Source organism: Lepisosteus oculatus, unplaced genomic scaffold, assembly GCF_040954835.1.
Source record: "Lepisosteus oculatus isolate fLepOcu1 unplaced genomic scaffold, fLepOcu1.hap2 HAP2_SCAFFOLD_45, whole genome shotgun sequence".
Taxonomy (NCBI): Eukaryota; Metazoa; Chordata; class Actinopteri; order Semionotiformes; family Lepisosteidae; genus Lepisosteus; species Lepisosteus oculatus.
The window spans coordinates 1,633,582-1,657,198 of NW_027167988.1; the positions used below are offsets into that span (position 1 = coordinate 1,633,582).

The 23,617-nt window shown below is 49.7% G+C and overlaps 11 non-coding genes and 1 pseudogene across 11 annotated transcripts; 7 read left to right on the top strand and 5 right to left on the bottom strand.

Annotated features, from left to right (window-relative positions):
- The first annotated feature begins 1,733 nt into the window (after positions 1–1,733).
- LOC138229526 (5S ribosomal RNA) lies at positions 1,734–1,852 on the top strand. Its single transcript, XR_011185936.1, has one exon. It is a non-coding gene; the product is annotated as a 5S ribosomal RNA (ribosomal RNA).
- A 636-nt stretch (positions 1,853–2,488) lies between these two features.
- Positions 2,489–2,650, bottom strand: LOC138229441 (U1 spliceosomal RNA). Its single transcript, XR_011185853.1, has one exon. It is a non-coding gene; the product is annotated as a U1 spliceosomal RNA (small nuclear RNA).
- A 4,842-nt stretch (positions 2,651–7,492) lies between these two features.
- Positions 7,493–7,611, top strand: LOC138229565 (U5 spliceosomal RNA). Its single transcript, XR_011185975.1, has one exon. It is a non-coding gene; the product is annotated as a U5 spliceosomal RNA (small nuclear RNA).
- A 229-nt stretch (positions 7,612–7,840) lies between these two features.
- LOC138229479 (U4 spliceosomal RNA) lies at positions 7,841–7,982 on the top strand. Its single transcript, XR_011185890.1, has one exon. It is a non-coding gene; the product is annotated as a U4 spliceosomal RNA (small nuclear RNA).
- A 1,330-nt stretch (positions 7,983–9,312) lies between these two features.
- LOC138229496 (U4 spliceosomal RNA) lies at positions 9,313–9,454 on the top strand. Its single transcript, XR_011185907.1, has one exon. It is a non-coding gene; the product is annotated as a U4 spliceosomal RNA (small nuclear RNA).
- Positions 9,455–12,389: 2,935 nt separating this feature from the next.
- trnat-agu (transfer RNA threonine (anticodon AGU)) lies at positions 12,390–12,463 on the bottom strand. The gene has a single exon. It is a non-coding gene; the product is annotated as a tRNA-Thr (tRNA).
- A 772-nt stretch (positions 12,464–13,235) lies between these two features.
- Positions 13,236–13,354, bottom strand: LOC138229338 (5S ribosomal RNA; annotated as a pseudogene).
- Positions 13,355–15,161: 1,807 nt separating this feature from the next.
- On the top strand, positions 15,162–15,325 carry LOC138229349 (U1 spliceosomal RNA). The gene has a single exon (XR_011185769.1). It is a non-coding gene; the product is annotated as a U1 spliceosomal RNA (small nuclear RNA).
- A 636-nt stretch (positions 15,326–15,961) lies between these two features.
- LOC138229310 (5S ribosomal RNA) lies at positions 15,962–16,080 on the bottom strand. The gene has a single exon (XR_011185741.1). It is a non-coding gene; the product is annotated as a 5S ribosomal RNA (ribosomal RNA).
- A 1,805-nt stretch (positions 16,081–17,885) lies between these two features.
- LOC138229373 (U1 spliceosomal RNA) lies at positions 17,886–18,049 on the top strand. The gene has a single exon (XR_011185793.1). It is a non-coding gene; the product is annotated as a U1 spliceosomal RNA (small nuclear RNA).
- Positions 18,050–18,685: 636 nt separating this feature from the next.
- LOC138229598 (5S ribosomal RNA) lies at positions 18,686–18,804 on the bottom strand. Its single transcript, XR_011186008.1, has one exon. It is a non-coding gene; the product is annotated as a 5S ribosomal RNA (ribosomal RNA).
- A 1,270-nt stretch (positions 18,805–20,074) lies between these two features.
- Positions 20,075–20,216, top strand: LOC138229450 (U4 spliceosomal RNA). Its single transcript, XR_011185861.1, has one exon. It is a non-coding gene; the product is annotated as a U4 spliceosomal RNA (small nuclear RNA).
- The last annotated feature ends 3,401 nt before the right edge of the window (positions 20,217–23,617 follow it).

A 23,617-nucleotide genomic window follows, 5' to 3' on the forward strand; every position in this document is an offset into this window, starting at 1 on the left:
CACGCCACCGCCTCCTGCTGGGCCCACTCTTTCACACACTCACACGCCACACTAACACTCAAAAGTGTGGGCAAAACGAGAAAACGAGCGCGCCGTTTCCTACACATCTGCAGTCGCCGTTGCGCATTCGCAGCATGTCCCGGGATGCAATTCGGCCTCATTTGCATAACTCCAGACCGGCAGATCGCCACGCAAGCTCGCGACGTGTGCCTGCCACACACCGAACAAACCTTTTCAGCAATTTCCAAAAAACGGGCCTGCTCGCCTGCCCACAAGGCTCCGTCTCTTACCTGCTCTCCAGAGCCTGCTGCCTTCTGTGCTTTTCTCTCGGCACCGCTGCAGCGCACACAACTCCTGCAGCGGGAGGGGGGGAGAAAGTTCCCGCGCTCCGCCGCAGGGAAGGCTCGCTCCGTGCGCACACGTCCTTTCGATGCCAGTCCAACAAGTGCTCCGCATTAGCTGCGTCGGGGCTCCGGCGTGTCACACCTCACCTCACCTCGCACTGCCCCCTCCTTGAATGTCTGCCGCTGGGCATGCCCCGCTCTCCTCCGCCTTATCTTATCGCGTGTGAGCACCGACAATGGCCACAATGCCGGGGAATGGCACCTGTAAAGTGTTAATTGGGGCACAGGAACAGCCCGTCTCGTCTCGGGGGGGCCGGCTTCAGAGACAATACAGCAAACACAGCGGGGCGGGGGAAGAAGACGACACCACACATGCGGGTACATTCAGCTCCGGCGGGAACGAGACATTTGTCGGTCTTTTCAAGTGCCGAGAGCCGAGCAATCCTTCACTTGTATCGTTTCTCCCCGGTGACTAGATCTGGCCCTGCGACTCTCGACTGGGCTCACCCCCGGGGCAGCCCAGCAGGTGTGAGCCTGGCCGGCACCCGGATGGGAGATTCCACCCCGGAAAAGCTCCGGTTGCTGCTGCTCCTGCAAGAGGTGTGACTGGGACCAGTAGGGAGCGCTCACCCTGCGGGCTGTGTGGCTCTCTTACGCCCCAGCCTCCTGATGGCGACACTCTGCTGCACAAACAGGCGCCGTCCTTCGGGGGAGGCGTCAAACCGAGGTCCCGACCCTCCTTGGCCATTAGGAAACCCCAGGGCGTCTCTCAAAAAGAGACGCCGGGGGTGTCCCTCTGGTGTTAGTGCTCCCCTTTACCCATCAGTCGGGGTCTCCTCCTAATCCCCGTCTCACCTGTAACAATCAATGACGAGGCCCCCCTGTCCGTGAGATTTAGTACTCGCGCAAGAGACCGGGGGCAGAGCGCGAACGCGGTCCCCCGCCCCCCACAAAGTGCGCGCTCCGGGTTCCCTCTCGGGGCCCTGCAACACAGCGGAAGGGCAGCGAGAAGGAGCCTCTTGCTCTGACGCCGCAAGGCCACAAGAGGGCGGAGGCGCCGCGCGCCCGGCCGACGTGTTGGACCGGTGCGCTTTACGTGCTGAAATAAACACGCGAAAGCCCCGAAATGTTTCCAGAGTGCTGTGCACTGGAGGTTTTTGTCTGGTGAAGACTTGCCTGGTGCTCCTCCGTGCAGATTGTTTGTCCTCCTCCAGTGCGGGACGAGCCAACACAAGGGAGCGCATTCGCCAACATCCAGGCACGCAATGCGATTTGGAAAGCAGCTCCTTTCCAAAGAGTTGCACACGAACGATCCTTCAGTCCCGCTCGGGGGGCACGGAACCCCCGCCACACACAGCTTCAAGTAGCGAGTCAGGCGCCGGGGCTTTCGCTTACGGCCACACCACCCTGAACACGCCCGATCTCGTTTGATCTCGGAAGCTAAGCAGCGTCGGGCCTGGTTAGTACTTGGATGGGAGACTGCCTGGGAATACCAGGTGCTGTAAGCTTTTGCTCTCCCGGCCAGCAGGGGTCGCCGTTGGTGCCGTAGGCTTTGGGAGGAAAACCTGCAGGATGGAAAGGTGATCTATAGCCTCATCTCTAAAGATGTTTTGTTGCTGTGGCATGTGTGTGACCCATATTCAAAAAAAAAAACCCGTCTGTAAAACGAATATCGAAGCTGCCTCTAAATCTGCAAATGAAGATGAGTCGATAAACCACTCGTTTTTCGTATAACTAGACATATATTCATTTGTTACCGATTTCATTCATTGAGCACGGATACAATAGAGGTACAGCCATTCACTGTTTGACATGTCTGCACTGGTACAGAACCGAGCAATCAGAAAACGGGTGAAACTGTCTTTAGACTCAGCATACAGTACCGAGGCCCCCCATGACCAAATAAAGGCTAACCTCGATAATCAGCCTAAAGAACGCAGACTACAGCAAAACGACTGACTTTGAAAAGGGAATGAACGTCCGGAAGGAGTAGTGGAACTAGCTTGAGATGCTTCTCCGGACCCCTAACTAAAAGCCAGCGAGAACCAGCAGCGGCGTCGACTCCTTTCGAACCGGGATCCTTCCGCAGCCACGCAGCTCGTGGTGTCCTAACCCTCCCGTATCTGATTTTGGACCAAGCACATCAGGGGAGAGCGCGAACGCAGTCCCCCACTACCAGAAATTATGATTCCCACATTTGGGGAATTCGCAGGGGTCAGCACAGCCGGAGTGCAATGGCCGAGCCTCGCCCTGGGTGAACCGATTTCGATTTTTAAGAACTTTATTTTCTTTTCACAAAAAAATACAGGACATCACAAATCAGAAAGCTTTACATTAATATACATACTTAAAACAGTATATATGATCACATCTCATTACATTTTGACACGGTAACAGTTACATAGCAACAATTTTCTTTTTTTCTGGTGCAAATCACATTCTTTACTTAAACTTGATAATGTTTTTCACAGTTTCTTGAGATATTGACCTATGCTCTCTATTTCCCACAGATTTTCTGCTTCCTCCCTCCCTTCTCTCCACAGATCTCTGAGGTAATAGTTCTCTCGGGTGATGAACAGGGCCAGGCTACCTGCTGCCTTGACTGGGATCTTGATGCCTTTGAACAGCCCCATGTTCCTCACTCTCCACAGGGCAACTTTCCCACTGTTCACCACGGCCCAGATCCTGTCAAACACGTCAGGAGGAAGTTTGACAGGAGAGATGCCGTATATGACGAAAGCAGCGGTCAGGGTAAATTGGGGCGAGAGAGCCAGCAACCAATCTTCAAACTGTGCCCAGAAGGCCTTAGCAAAAAAGCAGGACCACAGGAGATGGGATACAGTCTCCTCCTCGCCGCAGCCCACCCTAACGCAGCGAGGGCTGGGGGTGAGGCCCCTACGGTACAAGAAAGTTCGTACCGGTAAGCACTGGTGGACGACACTCCAGGCTAAATCTCTGTGAATGTTGCACAGAAACTTAGAGGATGTGTGTTTCCACACCTTCCTTGTTTGGGCTGATGTTAAAATGCCCACATGGGTCTGCCTATTGTTCTGGGGTGCAACGAAATCTTCCAGTTTTTGGACGCTGACATCTCGGAGGGGAATATGGCCAATTGGGTGAGATCTTAAAAAACTTTTAACTGTCCCATAAATTGCAGGGCATGTGTCAGAGAGTGGGACGTCCAGCTTGGGTCTGACACCCCACACTCTGAACACCTCCCTACCTACCCAGAGCCTGGAAAAATAAGTCCAGGTACGCGCTGCAGGTGCTGTTGCAAAGCCTCTCAGCACAGAGGCCAGGAAAATGCACAGCAGCTTCGTAGCAATATCTGGGACAGACTTCCCCCCTGAGGGTAGCGGCCTGTACATTATTTCCCTTCTGAGTCTTTCCTGCTTCCCACCCCATAGAAATTGAAACATCAATCTCCTCATCACCGCCGCAACACGGTGTGGGATTGGGAAGGTAGAAGCCAGAAAATTCAAGACAGGCAAGAGCTCGGCTTTGATGACCAGCACCTTCCCTGTCATGGTGAGGTCTCGGTCCTTCCATTGCATCAGTTTTTTGTTTAAGATTGGCAATTTGTTCTGCCAATTTACTGTTCCCATCTCTTCTCCAAAATACACCCCCAGGACCTTAATTCTCTTCTCTTGCAGCCTGAGATCATGTCCTTCTTTTGGCTCCCTCCAGTTCTGATAAAAAATCTCACTCTTAGATTTGTTAATTTTTGCGGAGGAAGCCAAAGAGAAACGATCACAGCACTGCAGAGCTCTGCTAATTGAGGCATTGTCAGAGAGGAGCAGGGTGACGTCATCCATGTATAGAGATGTCTTTACCTCTCCTCCCCCACTTCCAGGCACTGGTATCCCATTAATGGCCTGATCCTGGCGCAAGGCACAGGCTAAGGGCTCCATAGCCAAAACGCATAACAAGGGGGATAATGGGCAGCCCTGCCTCACCCCTGAACAGACTTCAAAGGGGCGTGATCTATTGCCATTAACCATGACTCTGCTGTTGCTACCTGTGTACAGCAGGTTAATCCACTTTCTCATGATGGGGCCAAACTTCATGTGCTCAAGTCCCGATGTTAAGTACTGCCGGTTTAGGCGGTCAAAGGCCTTTTCTAGGTCTACACCTAAAATGCAAAGAGGGAGGGAGCGATCCTCAGAGTACAGACAGACATCCCTCAACAAGGCCAGGTTGTCGCTCATCAGGCGTCCTGCTATCCCACAAGTCTGTTCTTTCCCTACCAGTGAGGCCACTACATTTTGTAGGTGCAGGAAAAGGGCTTTGGACAGGATCTTAGTGTCCACGCCTAACAGGCTGAGGGGTCTCCAGTTCTTTATGTCATTTTTTGCTCCTTTCTTAAACAAGAGAGAGATAGTGCCTTCTCTTAAGGAGTCAGGCAGCAATTCTGTCTTATATCTTTCCTCGAATAGGACCAGTAGCGGATCCTGAAGCAGATCCCAAAAGGTGCAATAAAATTCTTTAGGGAGCCCGTCAGCACCTGGAGTTTTCCCCTTCTGTAAGCTCTCCATAGCCTGTCTCAGCTCTTCTACTGTCAAATCCCTCTCAAGTACTTCCCTATCTTCTTCACTCAAAACGTTTTCTAGCTTTGAGGTAAAAAAATGAATTTCTTCATCCTTTACCTCTGTAGAGCTGTACAGTCTTGAGTAGAAGGCCTTGGTGCAGGAGAGGATAGCACTCGGCTCTGTTCTCTTTCGTCCCTCCTCATCAACTACACTTTCCATGACAGACTTGGAGCCTACCACTTTCCTGAAAAAGAAGCGAGTACACTTCTCATTTTCTTCCAAGAACTGCACTCTGCCTCTTAACAGCACTCCTCGACTACTTTCTTCGGCTATGCTCCGGATGTCCTTTTTTAAAAGGGTGATATCCTCGAGCACATCGAAGCCACTGTGCATCATCGTGTAGAGACGCTGCAGCTGCCTCTGTTTCCTGGCTAGCACTCCTCTCCGTCTGGCAGCAGCCTTCCTTCCCTCAGCCATGAAAAAGACCTTTGTCCTCATCTTCACCTCCTCCCACCACTCTCCTACTGACCCGTACAGACACTGCAAGGACAGCCACTGTGATAGTTTCTCCTTGTAGCGGGATACTACCCCCTCGTTCTCTAGCAGCTTTGTGTTGAGTTTCCAGAGGCCTGGGCCAAAGACAGTCCCGCCCTGGAGTTCCACTCTACACCCTAAAGCCTGATGATCTGAGAAGAAGACAGGCTGAAGAGTGACCCCAACAACTTTCACTCTCTCTGAGACAAAGCAATAGTCAATTCTGGAGCTGCTATTCCTCCCTGACCATGTATATCCTGCTGTTGTGGGATATATACATCTATATGTGTCTGAGAGTTTAAAGTCTTGAACTAAGTTATGCAGGGCCAGTGAGCTGGAATCCAATTTTATCGGAGAGCTAGACTGCCTGTCTGTGTGCTCTAAGATACAATTAAAATCCCCTCCCACTATCACGTCTGTGCTACATAACAATAGGGGGGAGAGTGCCTTGAGTAGCTCCACCCTTCCTCCCACGTCAGTAGGACAATACACATTGATTAGCCGCAGGTTAACAGTCCCCCATTCCACATCCACACACAGCAACCTGCCATCTATGACCCTCTGAATACTTTTCAATTTGACAGCCCATCCTTTGAAAAGAATGGCCACGCAAGAGGCTCTGTTGTTATTGTCCCCTGACCAAACAGAAGGCCCTTTATCCCACCTATCTTCAAAGCTTTTATACCTCTCTTGATAGGCTAAAGCACACTCCTGCAACATCAACACATCTCCCTCTCTCTGCTGGAGGTAATCAAAGACAGACTGGCATTTCACTCTGTCATTGATACCTCTGGTGTTAAGAGAAATTATGTTTAGAGCCATATTACATAAGAAAGTGGAACCAGTCTTTACAAAACACATTTCTCTTCGGTCTCACCTGTTACCTTCTTCTTTTTCTGTTTCTTCTTACCAATTTCCTGCCAGCCATCCTCTGAATGAGCCTTCATCAGGGTGGCAGCAGTAAAAGCATTCACGGAGTCCATTTCAAGGAAGGGGGCAGAAGGAGGGGTGGAGGGGTTCCAGCTGTCCCCATCGCCATGCTCTCCTTCCTCCTCGCTCGGGGAGAAAACAGAGTCATTTTTCCTTTTCCTCAAGTCCAGCTCCTGGGAGCACTGAGGGGAAAGGGGTGCAGCCGATGAGTTTATTGAGTTTATTGGCGTAGGCGTGAGGGCAGTTCTTAAAAACGTGTCCTTCCGAGCCACATAAATTGCACTTTGGCAGCATTGAACAGTCAGAGGCTAAATGTCCGTGTTTGCCACAGGTCTTGCAGCATTTCACAGTGCAGGACGATGCCAGGTGTCCCACAGCACCACAGCGCCGACACACCTTTGGTTGTCCCACATAAAAAACATAGCCATTGCAGGCGCCCAGCCGGATTGTAGAGGGCAGGTGCCTTAAGCCTCCATTTACATTGTCCGGTAGCAAGCGAACCTCGAATTTCCTTGCTCCTGTTTTTATACCGTCAACATCTCTAACCTCAGTTCCATGGTGGACGGTGCAGTTCTGCTTAAGCCAGGTGTGAATGTCCTCCGTCTTTGCCAGTTCCGAGAACATAACAACATGCACCGTTTTCTTCTCTCTCTGTGTCAGAGGCTGCAAGTTGATCTTCTCAAGGGCAGGAACTTTCCCTCTTTTTGCCTCAAACACATCCACACATTGTTCAAACAGAGAATAGGTAGCAAAAACAACCTCAAATGCTTTCTGACCTGGGAGAGCGAAGATGAAATCCAAGTGCCGAGGTTCAAAGCCAAGTTCCTTCTGTAACACTTTTCTGCTGAACTGCATACGATCCATGAAGAGGTCATCCAAAAGCTCAAAACGTACAGCATTCTTGCGGGATCCAAAGGTTGCCATCTCAAACTGCAAAACAAACACTGCTTCCACAAAACAAGAAAACAATCCAACTACTCCAACTACAGGCTGATCAAGGTATCTCCCCTGCCAGGTAAGCCGAGAGCCGCAGGCGCTGAGCCCGGAGCTGAACGGGCCCCACTGGCTCGTTTGTAAGGCCAGGTGCATTGCCAACCACGACCGGCAGGGCAGAGGCCTTGAAGGCGGCCTGGGCTCCTGCAGCTGTCGAGCCACGCACTCTGGTTTCTCTTCATCTCGTACAAATCTTTTGCCTTTTACTAAAGATTTCCATGGAGAGGAGCATGAATGAGTTCCATACAATTTTTGTGCTTCCCTGCCTTCGGGTGTGGGGCGCAGCTGGGCTGGTCAAAGAGAGAAAACAAAACCGCTCACAATCGCTCTTATTACGGCGACTGTGGCCGTCTGCTCAGCGAGTCCTCGGTCTCCGCCTGTCTGATTGGCGCTCTTTTCTTTGGGGGGCGGGAAGTGTCCGGCCGCAAATATGAAGCGTACAGCAACGACATGCCATGAGACGATTGATAACGATTTCCATAGGATCCCCGCGGTTGCCTGGCAACCGTCAGCTTTGGGCAGTGGCAGTATCGTAGCCTGTGAGGTTTAGCCGAGGCGCGATTATTGCTAGTTGAAAACTTTTCCCAATACCCCGCTTCCGCCAGTTTGCAATACAATCGGCGAAAGCAATTTTTGACAGTCTCGTCAGAGACTGAGCAAGGTGTTTAAAGACAGATTTTGTCATGGTAACATCATGGTAGAAAGAAACAAGCTTGTTACGTCTCAACAGAAACGCTCTTTAGCTCTTTCAGCGTTATGCAGAGAACAGCGTCTGTCGAGATCACTTTTGAGTCAGCGCGAAACGCCATGTGCTGTCAGTTTGATTTCATATTGCTCGTAGCGGCGCCCGGCTTTTGTCTGTCAAACGTTAGGTTGCGCTTCTTCATGCTGCATCGTCGGCATGAGTGGAGGTTTTTAAACGTCTGTACTTACTGCGCCCCATAAGAAATCGTTTGTCCCCGTTCAAAAGAGATTGTGCGATGTCCTGCAGCGTTCGCAAAGCAAACCTTTGACAGTTTGAAAAGAGGAATTTATTCTGCTTCCTGTGCGTGCAGTAGTTACAAAGTTGAACGTCTTTACACGATCTGCTGCAGTTTTCAGTGGGCGGGCTTTGTCAGATGGCTTGGAAAAACGCACTGTGTTTCGGCTCGGGAAACATCATGAGCAGTGTCCTGCATGTTTTCTGTGTATAGCTGTCTTTTAACGCATACAGAATTCATTCGAAATCATTGATTTCTCCAATTAACAAGGGTCCCTTTTTGAACCTGCGAGAAGCATTCTTTCAATGTAACAGATTTACTCTGAGGAAAGGCAGCATGACATTGAGAGTAGCTCAAGCTTTCAGCACCCGTATCGGACTGCGTGTATGCAGACACCGCTCAGAATCCCCTGTAAGATTCTCCCTCAATTCCGTTGTGCAGTGCTTTACCTCTTTCAAAAGGCTTCACTTTCCTAGTCACATTCCAAGACTCATCGAACCCGGGCTGTTTCCTCCAGCGGTATAGTATTGCAGTGAGACAGCACGATGCCTGCAAGACTATGTCACGCTAAACGCCACAGATTGTGTTTGTCCCTTCGTGTCAGTCGTCCTGCAGCCACGGGAAGTGGGACACAAACATGCTGCAATGCTTTCAGGACGTTAGGATTTGTTTGTGCAACATCCGAGAAGAGTACTTGTGGCTTGAATGTGAACTGTACGTGCCCGCCCCCTTTCCTCTGTAGTGCATGAGTTCCTCCCGGCATGCCCTTCGTCATTGTTCTGTCATCTTGTATTTAAAGGGTTGTATTTCTGCTGCTGAAAATAAGCAACGGTTTTCTCACAACGCCCTTTGTTCCCGACGGAGCCCTTGTCTGTCATGAAATTATTTAAAACCTCAAGCTAGAAGAAGGAGACGACAAATATGAAGCGTTACAGCAACGACATGCCATGAGACGATTGATAACGATTTCCATAGGATCCCCGCGGTTGCCTGGCAACCGTCAGCTTTGCGCAGTGGCAGTATCGTAGCCTGTGAGGTTTAGCCGAGGCGCGATTATTGCTAGTTGAAAACTTTTCCCAATACCCCGCTTCCGCCGGTTTGCAATACAATCGTCGAAAGCAATTTTTGACAGTCTCGTCAGTGCGTGACATAGTCTTGCAGGCATCGTGCTGTCTAACTGCAATACTATACCGCTGGAGGAAACAGCCCGGGTTCAATGAGCCTTGGAATGTGACTAGGAAAGTGAAGCCTTTTGAAAGAGGTAATGTCAACGCTTTTTTAACAGAGTACCAAAAAAGCGTCTTTTTTGAAGGCCTGGGCACTGAGCATTGTTGGTTCAGTGGTAGAATTCTCGCTTCTCACGCGGGAGGCTCTGGTTCGATTCCCAGCCAAAGCAGTGGCTTTTGCAGCGAGCGGCTCCATCACTTGCATCCCCTTGCAACTCGCAACTGAAAACCCACTGAAGCTAAGCAGGTGTGAGCCAGGTCAGTACCCGGATAAGGGTGAGCTACAGGGAAAAACAAAGTTTCCAGCTGGAAGCGGTGTTAATGGTGCCGGCGGGGGGGCGCTCACCCTGAGGTCTGTGCGGGTCCCAATGCCCCAGCATAGTGACGGAGACGCTGTGTTGTAAAAGGGCGCTGTCTCTTGGATGAGATGTAAAACCGAGGTCACAGCGCTCTGTGGTCATTAAAAATGACCACCAAAACCTTTGACAAAAGCTCTTGGTAATTGATGGTCTTCAATAATGCTTCTCCTTTAGGTACATTTTAAATCAGCTGAAAAATGCTGTGAAATGGGGGGTCACTTCACGCCAGTGTAGGATTTGGGTTACAAGAACTATAAAACTGCACGAGAAAGCCCGTACACTGAATTACACGGCTTTCAATTCAAAGGAGGGCAAAAGAAATTCCCTGAGTTCGATTTTTTGCAGCACAGAGAGGATTGCTGTCGTGAGGCTGGTTAGCTCAGTTGGTTAGAGCTAATAACACCAAGGTTGTGGGTTCGAGTCCCGTACGGGCCAGGTCCTTTTCTCCTCTCTTACAAAAGCTGTTAGGTTCCTTTCCGTGGTGAGATGGGTTGTCATGCAACGCTGCTACATAGTGCCGACAGACAATTAAATGACAAAAATGAAGAGAGTTAAAGCAGCTGGAAAGATTTTCTTACAACTTTTGAGCTGACACAGTTTTGGAAAAGGTTTTCTTCACGCTGCACTGTACCACATAGGCAGCCAAGAGTCTCCAAAACAAAACAGAATTGACAGTCATATAATGTCCATTAACCCCGGTTTTAAACACAGCATCATGTCTGCCATCATAAGAATATGAGTCCAATATTTTAGAATATAGTCAGAATGTCTTCTAACCTTACCTGTGGTGTCTTTAATCCCTATTGCTCAATGCATGATGTACGTACTGCATACATGTGTCTTGAGAATGAGGAATGGGCCCCTGAGACATTTACCTGTTTCACAAATGATCGTATTTTACTAGAGATTCTGTTTGGGATTCAGATGTGCATTCGGACAGCAATTCCTTTCAAGAAATGATACGTTCTGGATGAGGTCAAAGGTGCTGGAACACTGTATTTAGGATGTATTTGCAGTGATTGTGTCTCCTGCTTCAACGCAGTGATATATAGATGTGCTCCTGTAATTTATTGGTACATGCCCAGGGCAGTAAGTTGTCTGAGGATTTATTTCCAGACGGCATAGAGCAGTGAAGCAGTGAAGTAGTGCAACACACTGGATCATTATATTATTAGAATCTATTCTACTTAAATTATTACATTCTACACAACTTGAGCTCTCAGCACCGTACTGAGCCCAGGTGTTTTTCTAAAGCTGTCAGGTGCAGTTCATTTACATGAAGGAAATCTCTTACTGGGTACGATTACAATGCAGTAAGTAGCACAGACTACTTAGGGAGTAGGCTGATGTGTTTAAAAACAACCAGCGCCAGACAGGAGTCGAACCTCCAAACTCCTAATCCATAGTCAGACACATTATCCATTGCACCACTGGCCCTCATGTGACACTGCAGGGCTGTAACCCAGTGAGCTTAGCACTGCAACTAGTAAAATATTACCCCCGGTCCATTCTTTTCCAAAAGTGAGAAACACCTGTTTTCTACATTTTGTCTGTTTTAAAACCATATCTCTTTAAACCAAACCAAGAGTTTGTCTTTTGCACTGATATTCTGATTCATTTCGATTTCGAAGAAAAAAAAAACATTACCTTCCAAAGCATCATAAAATTGTCCCTTCCTCCAGACTCTACTTCTCTCTTGTAGTAGTACAGCAGACCTTTCCAGGTGAGAAGATCACAGAGTCCGAAATGAGCTTCCTCCATCAAGCAAAGTACCTGAACTTGACTCTGTCATCATAAAAGCGCCCCTGTAATAAAGAAATTAAATCCGAAATCAAGAGGGCAGTTGCCTACTGAAGTTCAAGAAGTCATAAATTTTAACCTAGCAACATATTAAAGGCTGCATCTATACAATTACGATTCTAGAAATGCTCACCAGATTACGTTTTAAGAAAGAACTGCGCCTCAGGTTCCGCCGAGATCTTAACTCGGATGGCAGGATTCAGAGTCTGGAGTGTGGAATGATGGCGCACGGAGGGTCCACATACTGTGGATCCCTCAGTGATCTTCCGCGTGTTCAAACCGCCAGCGTGTGACTCCCCTATCCCCCTGACCTCATTGCTCTGCTCTCGCCTCTGTGCAGCTGAGCCCGACTCATGGTAAAGTGGAAAAAAATATGCCCTCAACGTGAGATTTACTCTGGAGTGAGGATAGTTGTTACCTTCTTATCGTTGAAACGGATGTATGTGATGTGGCGACTAGGTTCTTCTCCATTAGCAGGCTTAAGGTTAAAGAAAAAAACATTACTGACTTCTTTTTTTTTTTGCCAGCCGCGAGCGCTGATTAGCGAGGTTTGTATTTCATGTTTTGCAAGTTGCATCCATTTTAAGAAAAACAAGTCGTTCAAGACAGGAAATGAATACTTGCATTTAATTAAGTCTAGACGTATGCGGTTGTCCATAATGACCAGTTCTGTTCGAGAACACAGAACAAAAAAAGGCACCGCTGGGATTCGGACCCAGGATTTTCTGTTTACTAGACAGGCGCTTTAACCAACTAAGCCACGGCGCCCCGGGAGTGCTGTCCTTTTGCAGCCACTTGGACACGCCACTCAGACACATCTGCATTCGGTGTGTGCTCCGCCTGCTCGCTGAGCAAGTTGCCACCTTTACATACAATAGCAACATCGACACCAAGAGAAAGGATGACAAATGGCTTTTATCTGGAACTTTTCATGTCCAAGGAGCTCAATGTGCTTTCTGTGTACAACAGGGCCACTGAACTCCACACTGGCCACTGAACCACAGCAGTGGCTTGCTGGCTTGACATCTCCCAAGGAAAATGTTGAAATCGCATGTGGAACAGGAAAATGACCCTCGAGTATGAGGGAAAAAAAAGAAAAAGATCAACTGGAGTGCGCCAACCCATGTCAGGACAGCCCAGTTTCCTAGACGAGGTGGCCGAGTGGTTACTGTATGCTGAGTCTAAAGACAGTTTCACCCGTTTTCTGATTGCTCGATTCTGTAACAGTGCAGACATGTCAAACAGTGAATGGCTGTACCTCTATTGTATCCGTGCTCAATGAATGAAATCGGTAACAAATGAATATATGTCTAGTTATACGAAAAACGAGTGGTTTATCGACTCATCTTCATTTGCAGATTTAGAGGCAGCTTCGATATTCGTTTTACAGACGGGTTTTTTTTTTTGAATATGGGTCACACACATGCCACAGCAACAAAACATCTCTAGAGATGAGGCTATAGATCACCTTTCCATCCTGCAGGTTTTCCTCCCAAAGCCTACGGCACCAACGGCGACCCCTGCTGGCCGGGAGAGCAAAAGCTTACAGCACCTGGTATTCCCAAGCAGTCTCCCATCCAAGTACTAACCAGGCCCGACGCTGCTTAGCTTCCGAGATCAGACAAGATCGGGCATGTTCAGGGTGCTGTGGCCGTAAGCGAAAGCCCCGGCGCCTGACTCGCTACTTGAAGCTGTGTGTGGCGGGGGTTCCGTGCCCCCCGAGCGGGACTGAAGGATCGTTCGTGTGCAACTCTTTGGAAAGGAGCTGCTTTCCAAATCGCATTGCGTGCCTGGATGTTGGCGAATGCGCTCCCTTGTGTTGGCTCATCCCGCACTGGAGGAGGACAAACAATCTGCACGGAGGAGCACCAGGCAAGTCTTCACCAGACAAAAACCTCCAGTGCACAGCACTCTGGAAACATTTCGGGGCTTTCGCGTGTTTATTTCAGCACGTAAAGCGCACCGGTCCAACACGTCGGCCGGGCGCGCGGCGCCTCCGCCCTCTTGTGGCCTTGCGGCGTCTGAGCAAGAGGCTCCTTCTCGCTGCCCTTCCGCTGTGTTGCAGGGCCCCGAGAGGGAACCCGGAGCGCGCACTTTGTGGGGGGCGGGGGACCGCGTTCGCGCTCTGCCCCCGGTCTCTTGCGCGAGTACTAAATCTCACGGACAGGGGGGCCTCGTCATTGATTGTTACAGGTGAGACGGGGATTAGGAGGAGACCCCGACTGATGGGTAAAGGGGAGCACTAACACCAGAGGGACACCCCCGGCGTCTCTTTTTGAGAGACGCCCTGGGGTTTCCTAATGGCCAAGGAGGGTCGGGACCTCGGTTTGACGCCTCCCCCGAAGGACGGCGCCTGTTTGTGCAGCAGAGTGTCGCCATCAGGAGGCTGGGGCGTAAGAGAGCCACACAGCCCGCAGGGTGAGCGCTCCCTACTGGTCCCAGTCACACCTCTTGCAGGAGCAGCAGCAACCAGAGCTTTTCTGGGGTGGAATCTCCCATCCGGGTGCCGGCCAGGCTCACACCTGCTGGGCTGCCCCGGGGGTGAGCCCAGTCGAGAGTCGCAGGGCCAGATCTAGTCACCGGGGAGAAACGATACAAGTGAAGGATTGCTCGGCTCTCGGCACTTGAAAAGACCGACAAATGTCTCGTTCCCGCCGGAGCTGAATGTACCCGCATGTGTGGTGTCGTCTTCTTCCCCCGCCCCGCTGTGTTTGCTGTATTGTCTCTGAAGCCGGCCCCCCCGAGACGAGACGGGCTGTTCCTGTGCCCCAATTAACACTTTACAGGTGCCATTCCCCGGCATTGTGGCCATTGTCGGTGCTCACACGCGATAAGATAAGGCGGAGGAGAGCGGGGCATGCCCAGCGGCAGACATTCAAGGAGGGGGCAGTGCGAGGTGAGGTGAGGTGCGACACGCCGGAGCCCCGACGCAGCTAATGCGGAGCACTTGTTGGACTGGCATCGAAAGGACGTGTGCGCACGGAGCGAGCCTTCCCTGCGGCGGAGCGCGGGAACTTTCTCCCCCCCTCCCGCTGCAGGAGTTGTGTGCACTGCAGCGGTGCCGAGAGAAAAGCACAGAAGGCAGCAGGCTCTGGAGAGCAGGTAAGAGACGGAGCCTTGTGGGCAGGCGAGCAGGCCCGTTTTTTGGAAATTGCTGAAAAGGTTTGTTCGGTGTGTGGCAGGCGCACGTCGCGAGCTTGCGTGGCGATCTGCCGGTCTGGAGTTATGCAAATGAGGCCGAATTGCATCCCGGGACATGCTGCGAATGCGCAACGGCGACTGCAGATGTGTAGGAAACGGCGCGCTCGTTTTCTCGTTTTGCCCACACTTTTGAGTGTTAGTGTGGCGTGTGAGTGTGTGAAAGAGTGGGCCCAGCAGGAGGCGGTGGCGTGCGGGGCGAGGAGGTGGCCTAGGCTGCGCGATTTGTGCTGTGGGTGCGGGCCGCTTGCAGGGGCCTGTTTAACTCATACTTACCTGGCAGGGGAGATACCTTGATCAAGAAGGAGGTTCACCCAGGGCGAGGCTCGGCCATTGCACTCCGGCTGTGCTGACCCCTGCGAATTCCCCAAATGTGGGAATCTCGACTGCATAATTTCTGGTAGTGGGGGACTGCGTTCGCGCTTTCCCCTGATGTGCTTGGTCCAAAATCAGATACAGGAAGGTTAGGACACCACGAGCTGCATGGCTGCGGAAGGATCCCGGTTCGACAGGAGTGGACGCCGCTGCTGGTTCTCGCCGGCTTTTAGTTAGGGGTCCGGAGAAGCATCTCAAGCTAGTTCCACTACTCCTTCCGGACGTTCATTCCCTTTTCAAAGTCAGTCGTTTTGCTGTAGTCTGCGTTCTTTAGGCTGATTATCGAGGTTAGCCTTTATTTGGTCATGGGGGGCCTCGGTACTGTATGCTGAGTCTAAAGACAGTTTCACCCGTTTTCTGATTGCTCGGTTCTGTACCAGTGCAGACATGTCAAACAGTGAATGGCTGTACCTCTATTGTATCCGTGCTCAATGAATGAAATCGGTAACAAATGAATATATGTCTAGTTATACGAAAAACGAGTGGTTTATCGACTCATCTTCATTTGCAGATTTAGAGGCAGCTTCGATATTCGTTTTACAGACGGGTTTTTTTTTTGGAATATGGGTCACACACATGCCACAGCAACAAAACATCTCTAGAGATGAGGCTATAGATCACCTTTCCATCCTGCAGGTTTTCCTCCCAAAGCCTACGGCACCAACGGCGACCCCTGCTGGCCGGGAGAGCAAAAGCTTACAGCACCTGGTATTCCCAGGCAGTCTCCCATCCAAGTACTAACCAGGCCCGACGCTGCTTAGCTTCCGAGATCAGACGAGATCGGGCGTGTTCAGGGTGCTGTGGCCGTAAGCGAAAGCCCCGGCGCCTGACTCGCTACTTGAAGCTGTGTGTGGCGGGGGTTCCGTGCCCCCCGAGCGGGACTGAAGGATCGTTCGTGTGCAACTCTTTGGAAAGGAGCTGCTTTCCAAATCGCATTGCGTGCCTGGATGTTGGCGAATGCGCTCCCTTGTGTTGGCTCATCCCGCACTGGAGGAGGACAAACAATCTGCACGGAGGAGCACCAGGCAAGTCTTCACCAGACAAAAACCTCCAGTGCACAGCACTCTGGAAACATTTCGGGGCTTTCGCGTGTTTATTTCAGCACGTAAAGCGCACCGGTCCAACACGTCGGCCGGGCGCGCGGCGCCTCCGCCCTCTTGTGGCCTTGCGGCGTCAGAGCAAGAGGCTCCTTCTCGCTGCCCTTCCGCTGTGTTGCAGGGCCCCGAGAGGGAACCCGGAGCGCGCACTTTGTGGGGGGCGGGGGACCGCGTTCGCGCTCTGCCCCCGGTCTCTTGCGCGAGTAAAATCTCACGGACAGGGGGGCCTCGTCATTGATTGTTACAGGTGAGACGGGGATTAGGAGGAGACCCCGACTGATGGGTAAAGGGGAGCACTAACACCAGAGGGACACCCCCGGCGTCTCTTTTTGAGAGACGCCCTGGGGTTTCCTAATGGCCAAGGAGGGTCGGGACCTCGGTTTGACACCTCCCCCGAAGGACGGCGCCTGTTTGTGCAGCAGAGTGTCGCCATCAGGAGGCTGGGGCGTAAGAGAGCCACACAGTCCGCAGGGTGAGCGCTCCCTACTGGTCCCAGTCACACCTCTTGCAGGAGCAGCAGCAACCGGAGCTTTTCCGGGGTAGAATCTCCCATCCGGGTGCCGGCCAGGCTCACACCTGCTGGGCTGCCCCGGGGGTGAGCCCAGTCGAGAGTCGCAGGGCCAGATCTAGTCACCGGGGAGAAACGATACAAGTGAAGGATTGCTCGGCTCTCGGCACTTGAAAAGACCGACAAATGTCTCGTTCCCGCCGGAGCTGAATGTACCCGCATGTGTGGTGTCGTCTTCTTCCCCCGCCCCGCTGTGTTTGCTGTATTGTCTCTGAAGCCGGCCCCCCCGAGACGAGACGGGCTGTTCCTGTGCCCCAATTAACACTTTACAGGTGCCATTCCCCGGCATTGTGGCCATTGTCGGTGCTCACACGCGATAAGATAAGGCGGAGGAGAGCGGGGCATGCCCAGCGGCAGACATTCAAGGAGGGGGCAGTGCGAGGTGAGGTGAGGTGCGACACGCCGGAGCCCCGACGCAGCTAATGCGGAGCACTTGTTGGACTGGCATCGAAAGGACGTGTGCGCACGGAGCGAGCCTTCCCTGCGGCGGAGCGCGGGAACTTTCTCCCCCCCTCCCGCTGCAGGAGTTGTGTGCGCTGCAGCGGTGCCGAGAGAAAAGCACAGAAGGCAGCAGGCTCTGGAGAGCAGGTAAGAGACGGAGCCTTGTGGGCAGGCGAGCAGGCCCGTTTTTTGGAAATTGCTGAAAAGGTTTGTTCGGTGTGTGGCAGGCGCACGTCGCGAGCTTGCGTGGCGATCTGCCGGTCTGGAGTTATGCAAATGAGGCCGAATTGCATCCCGGGACATGCTGCGAATGCGCAACGGCGACTGCAGATGTGTAGGAAACGGCGCGCTCGTTTTCTCGTTTTGCCCACACTTTTGAGTGTTAGTGTGGCGTGTGAGTGTGTGAAAGAGTGGGCCCAGCAGGAGGCGGTGGCGTGCGGGGCGAGGAGGTGGCCTAGGCTGCGCGATTTGTGCTGTGGGTGCGGGCCGCTTGCAGGGGCCTGTTTAACTCATACTTACCTGGCAGGGGAGATACCTTGATCAAGAAGGAGGTTCACCCAGGGCGAGGCTCGGCCATTGCACTCCGGCTGTGCTGACCCCTGCGAATTCCCCAAATGTGGGAATCTCGACTGCATAATTTCTGGTAGTGGGGGACTGCGTTCGCGCTCTCCCCTGATGTGCTTGGTCCAAAATCAGATACGGGAGGGTTAGGACACCACGAGCTGCGTGGCTGCGGAAGGATCCCGGTTCGACAGGAGTGGACGCCGCTGCTGGTTCTCGCTGGCTTTTAGTTAGGGGTCCGGAGAAGCATCTCAAGCTAGTTCCACTACTCCTTCCGGACGTTCATTCCCTTTTCAAAGTCAGTCGTTTTGCTGTAGTCTGCGTTCTTTAGGCTGATTATCGAGGTTAGCCTTTATTTGGTCATGGGGGGCCTCGGTACTGTATGCTGAGTCTAAAGACAGTTTCACCCGTTTTCTGATTGCTCGGTTCTGTACCAGTGCAGACATGTCAAACAGTGAATGGCTGTACCTCTATTGTATCCGTGCTCAATGAATGAAATCGGTAACAAATGAATATATGTCTAGTTATACGAAAAACGAGTGGTTTATCGACTCATCTTCATTTGCAGATTTAGAGGCAGCTTCAATATTCGTTTTACAGACGGGTTTTTTTTTTTGAATATGGGTCACACACATGCCACAGCAACAAAACATCTCTAGAGATGAGGCTATAGATCACCTTTCCATCCTGCAGGTTTTCCTCCCAAAGCCTACGGCACCAACGGCGACCCCTGCTGGCCGGGAGAGCAAAAGCTTACAGCACCTGGTATTCCCAGGCAGTCTCCCATCCAAGTACTAACCAGGCCCGACGCTGCTTAGCTTCCGAGATCAGACGAGATCAGGCGTGTTCAGGGTGGTGTGGCCGTAAGCAAAAGCCCCGGCGCCTGACTCGCTACTTGAAGCTGTGTGTGGCGGGGGTTCCGTGCCCCCCGAGCGGGACTGAAGGATCGTTTGTGTGCAACTCTTTGGAAAGGAGCTGCTTTCCAAATCGCATTGCGTGCCTGGATGTTGGCGAATGCGCTCCCTTGTGTTGGCTCGTCCCGCACTGGAGGAGGACAAACAATCTGCACGGAGGAGCACCAGGCAAGTCTTCAGTGCACAGCACTCTGGAAACATTTCGGGGCTGTCGCGTGTTTATTTCAGCACGTAAAGCGCACCGGTCCACCACGTCGGCCGGGCGCGCGGCGCCTCCGCCCTCTTTCTGCCCCTGCAGCTGCTTCACTTTTCCCTTTAGTTGCCATCGATTTTTTTGTAGTGCTATACATATACGATTGAGGTATCTTAGAGTTCTCCTTCGAAGACCCAGCACTCTCTTTTCCTTTCCCAGTGTTACTCATATCGGACTTTTTAAACCTAAAAAAAAAACGTTTTTTTTTCTTTCAATTATAACTGAAATTTAAACAACTAGTGTTAAGTCCTAATTTTTCTGTAGTCAAAAAAAGCAAAAATTAACATTCAGGTCATGAAAAACTCAAAAAAACTCCCCAACCACTAAACTTTACCTCCCACCTGAGCGCCATCTTGAACGCCCCTACCACCAGAGAATGCTCACGATTTCGGAAGCTGTCTCCGGGACGTGCTGATTCCACACATCCTGAATAAATCATGATATTGTTAGTTGCTGTAGCTAGACGTTCAAATGAGTTTCATGGCCAGATGGACTGTTTCCTCCAGCGGTATAATATTGCAGTGAGACAGCACAATGCCTGCAAGACTATGTCACGCTAAACGCCACAGATTGTGTTTGTCCGTTCGTGTCAGTCGTCCCGCAGCCACGGGAAGTGGGACACAAACATGCTGCAATGCTTTCAAGACGTTAAGAAGAGTACTTGTGGCTTGAATGTGAACTGTACGTGCCTGCCCCCTTTCCTCTGTAGTGCATGAGTTCCTCCCGGCATGCCCTTCGTCATTGTTCTGTCATCTTGTATTTAAAGGGTTGTATTTCTGCTGCTGAAAATAAGCAACGGTTTTCTCACAACGCCCTTTGTTCCCAACGGAGCCCTTGTCTGTCATGAAATTCTTCAAAACCTCAAGCTAGAAGAAGAAGAAGACGACAAATATGAAGCGTTATAGCAACGACATGCCATGAGACGATCGATAGCGATTTCCATAGGATCCCCGCGGTTGCCTGGCAACCGTCAGCTTTGCGCAGTGGCAGTATCGTAGCCTGTGAGGTTTAGCCGAGGCGCGATTATTGCTAGTTGAAAACTTTTCCCAATACCCCGCTTCCGCCGGTTTGCAATACAATCGGCGAAAGCAATTTTTGACAGTCTCGTCAGAGACTGAGCAAGGTGTTTAAAAACAGATTTGGTCATGGTGATATCATGGTAGAAAGAAACGAGCTTGTTACGTGTCAACAGAAACGCTCTTTAGCTCTTTCAGCGTTATGCAGAGAACAGCGTCTGTCGAGATTACTTTTGTGTAAGCGCGAAACGCCGTGTGCTGTCAGTATGATTTCATATTGCTCGTAGCGGCGCCTGGCTTTTGTCTGTCAAACGTTAGGTTGCGCTTCTTCATGCTGCATCGTCGGCATGAGTGGAGCATTTTAAACGTCTGTACTTACTGCGCCCCATAAGAAATCGTTTGTCCCCATTCAAAAGAGATTGAGCGATGTCCTGCAGCGTTCGCAAAGCAAACCTTTGACAGTTTGAAAAGAGGAATTTATTCTGCTTCCTGTGCGTGCAGTAGTTACAAAGTTGAACGTCTTTACACGATCTGCTGCAGTTTTCAGTGGGTGGGCTTTGTCAAATGGCTTGGAAAAACGCACTGTGTTTCGGCTCGGGAAACATCATGAGCAGTGTCCTGCATGTTTTCTGTGTATAGCTGTCTTTTAACGCATACAGAATTCATTCGAAATCATTGATTTCTCCAATTAACACGGGTCCCTTTTTGAACCTGCCAGAAGCATTCTTTCAATGTAACAGATTTACTCCGGGGAAGGGCAGCATGACTTTGAGAGTAGCTCAAGCTTTCAGCACCTTTATCTGACTGCATGTATGCAGACACTGCTCAGAATCCCCTGTAAGATTCTCCTTCAATTCCGTTTTGCAGTGCTTTAGCTCTTTCAAAAGGCTTCGCTTTGCTAGTCACAATCCAAGGCTCATGACAGCATTTGAAAACATTCGCAACTGCGTTGGCCGGGAATTGAACCTGGGTCAACTGCTTTGAAGGCAGCTATGCGCAACACTGGCTCGCTCCAGAGTAAATCTCACGTCGAGAGCATATTTTTTTCCATTTTACCGTGAGTCGGGCTCGGCTGCACAGAGGAGAGAGCAGAGCAATGAGGTCACGGGGACAGGGGAGTCACACGCTGGCGGTTTGAATACGCGGAAGATCACTGAGGGATCCACAGTATATGGACCCTCCGTGCGCCATCAGTCCGCACTCCGGACTCTGAATCCTGCCATCCGAGTTAAGATCTCGGCGGAACCTGAGGCGCAGTTCCTTCTTAAAACGTAATCTGGTGAGCATTTCTAGAATCATACTTGTATAGATGCAGCCTTTAATGTGTTGCTAGGTTAAAATTGATGACTTCTTGTATTTCAGTAGGCAACTGCCCTCTTGATTTCGGATTTAATTTCTTTATTACAGGGGCGCTTTTATGAAGACAGAGTCATGTTCAGGTACTTTGCTTGATGGAGGAAGCTCATTTCGGACTCTGTGATCTGCTCACCTGGAAAGGTCTGCTATACTACTACAAGAGAGAAGTAGAGTCTGGAAGAAGGGACAATTTTATGATTCTTTGGAAGATAATGTTTTTTTTTTCTTATACTGAAAATGAAAGGTAGTTGTTTCTATATGGACTCAGTCTTTGGAATTTGTATATATATATATTTCAGTGATCCCTCAGCCATTCCTTCTGTATTGTAATTCAATTTCTCTTTTAAAATTCCTTCCCCACTTTTAGGACCTGCAGTTGCTGAACTCCACAATGGCTTCTATTGGAAAATCTGTGACTGAGACCAAGTAAGTGTTCACTTTTTTATGAAACCATTATTTATTTTGGAGCAATGAGCAATTCTTATATAAATGCGATAAAATCATTATGCTCAAACTATGAGAGAGAAAATTAAGGATAATTTAAAAAATCAGTCTTAGCTTGTTTCTATACACAGATGGTATTATTTATTTTCAAAGGAAACCCGCGAGGATTCCCCTGGTGTGCAAGATGTGCCTGAATACTCTTGAACAGCTTCCTGCTCACTTGAAGAGGGAGTGTATGAAGCACGCCACGGCAGAAGAGATAAGGATGGCCTCTCAACAGGCGAGGGAGGACATGATGAATCACCTGAAGAACGGGGTCATCGTGGATTACCACAGAATAGAGATCGTGTCTGGTGAGGCAAACAGGATAGTGGTTGTAAGACTGCTAGAGTCCTTGGGCCTTTTTGTACATGGGAAGCCTGAAGACACATTGGCAAGGTGAGATATTTTTAATCTGTAAGGCTTCTGTAGTTTCTTTTTGAAATCATTGTTACAACATATTATGTAAAAGCATGTTGAAAAGAATCTACCTGCATTCCAGCGGCCCTGAGCAAGACGCCGCTGTCCAGGAGGAAGAGATGCCAGAGGCTGCTCTAGAAACTGAAACAGAAGCGGATAAGGAAGGGGAAGATGTGAGCTCTGAAGAACTCTATCAGCAGTAAGACTTTTTATTTTTCAGATGTATCTATTTTTTACTAAAATTCTAATTTGTCTCATAGGTATAAAATGTTTAAACCGGTGTTTTATATCCTTACAGGCCCTGAGTAGTTAAAAAGTATCAGCAGGCCGGAAGAGAGTGGCCCAAGCTGGACTCTATAGAAAGCACTCCCTGGATGCTCCTCTCCTGATTGGATTCAAACAGTACCTTACCAAGGATCTGGGAGTGGCAAATTATTCTCAGGAGGTATTTATTTTTTAAAGGCATTTAAAATTTCTTTATAAAGCATAAGCAATCATTTATTACATCGCTTCTTGAATTAAATCTTTTGACAAGAGGTAAGACTTCTGTTACATTTCAACCCATGTTTAGCTGTGTTTTTTAGATTTAACTGAACCAATTTCTGTGTGTGATAATGTCCTTGAATTCTGACAACATCACACTAAATTACACGATATAAAACAGCTAATGTTTCTAGAGATAAAGTTTCTGAGATGTTTCTAATTACTTTTTATTACCAGGGACAGTTTAATTCACCTTGTACAGTACTGTAAGACCAAGATGCTTTTTTTTAAAGTTATTTAACATTTTATAGAACTTTGTCTACTATGGCAACATGATGAGCTTGGTGAAACTTGGAAAAATACTGCTTGGCCACTTATCTTAAGATAAAGATAGGATAAAGGTTTATCTTTTGCACCTACCTGACCCCCAGGGAAGGCCAATGCTTTCTAAGTTGATGGTTCCCTACAGTAGACTGTACTTTAATTTCAAAGGTAATGTATATTGACCCAAATCAGTTTTGGAATCCAATCTACTGACGAGATGGAGCACATCCTTTTTTCAGGATTTTAGCATCATACGTTTGGTATATTTAGTCCCTAATGCTGAAAGAAATGATCATAGAACATTTGGACACTTTGTGGGCTTGAAATACAAAGCAAATCATGTTCTATGGTACAAGATAAATACAAAACTTAAGCTTTTATTTTAATTAGATTTGTTTATAAAGCATAAGCAATCATTTATTACATTAATATA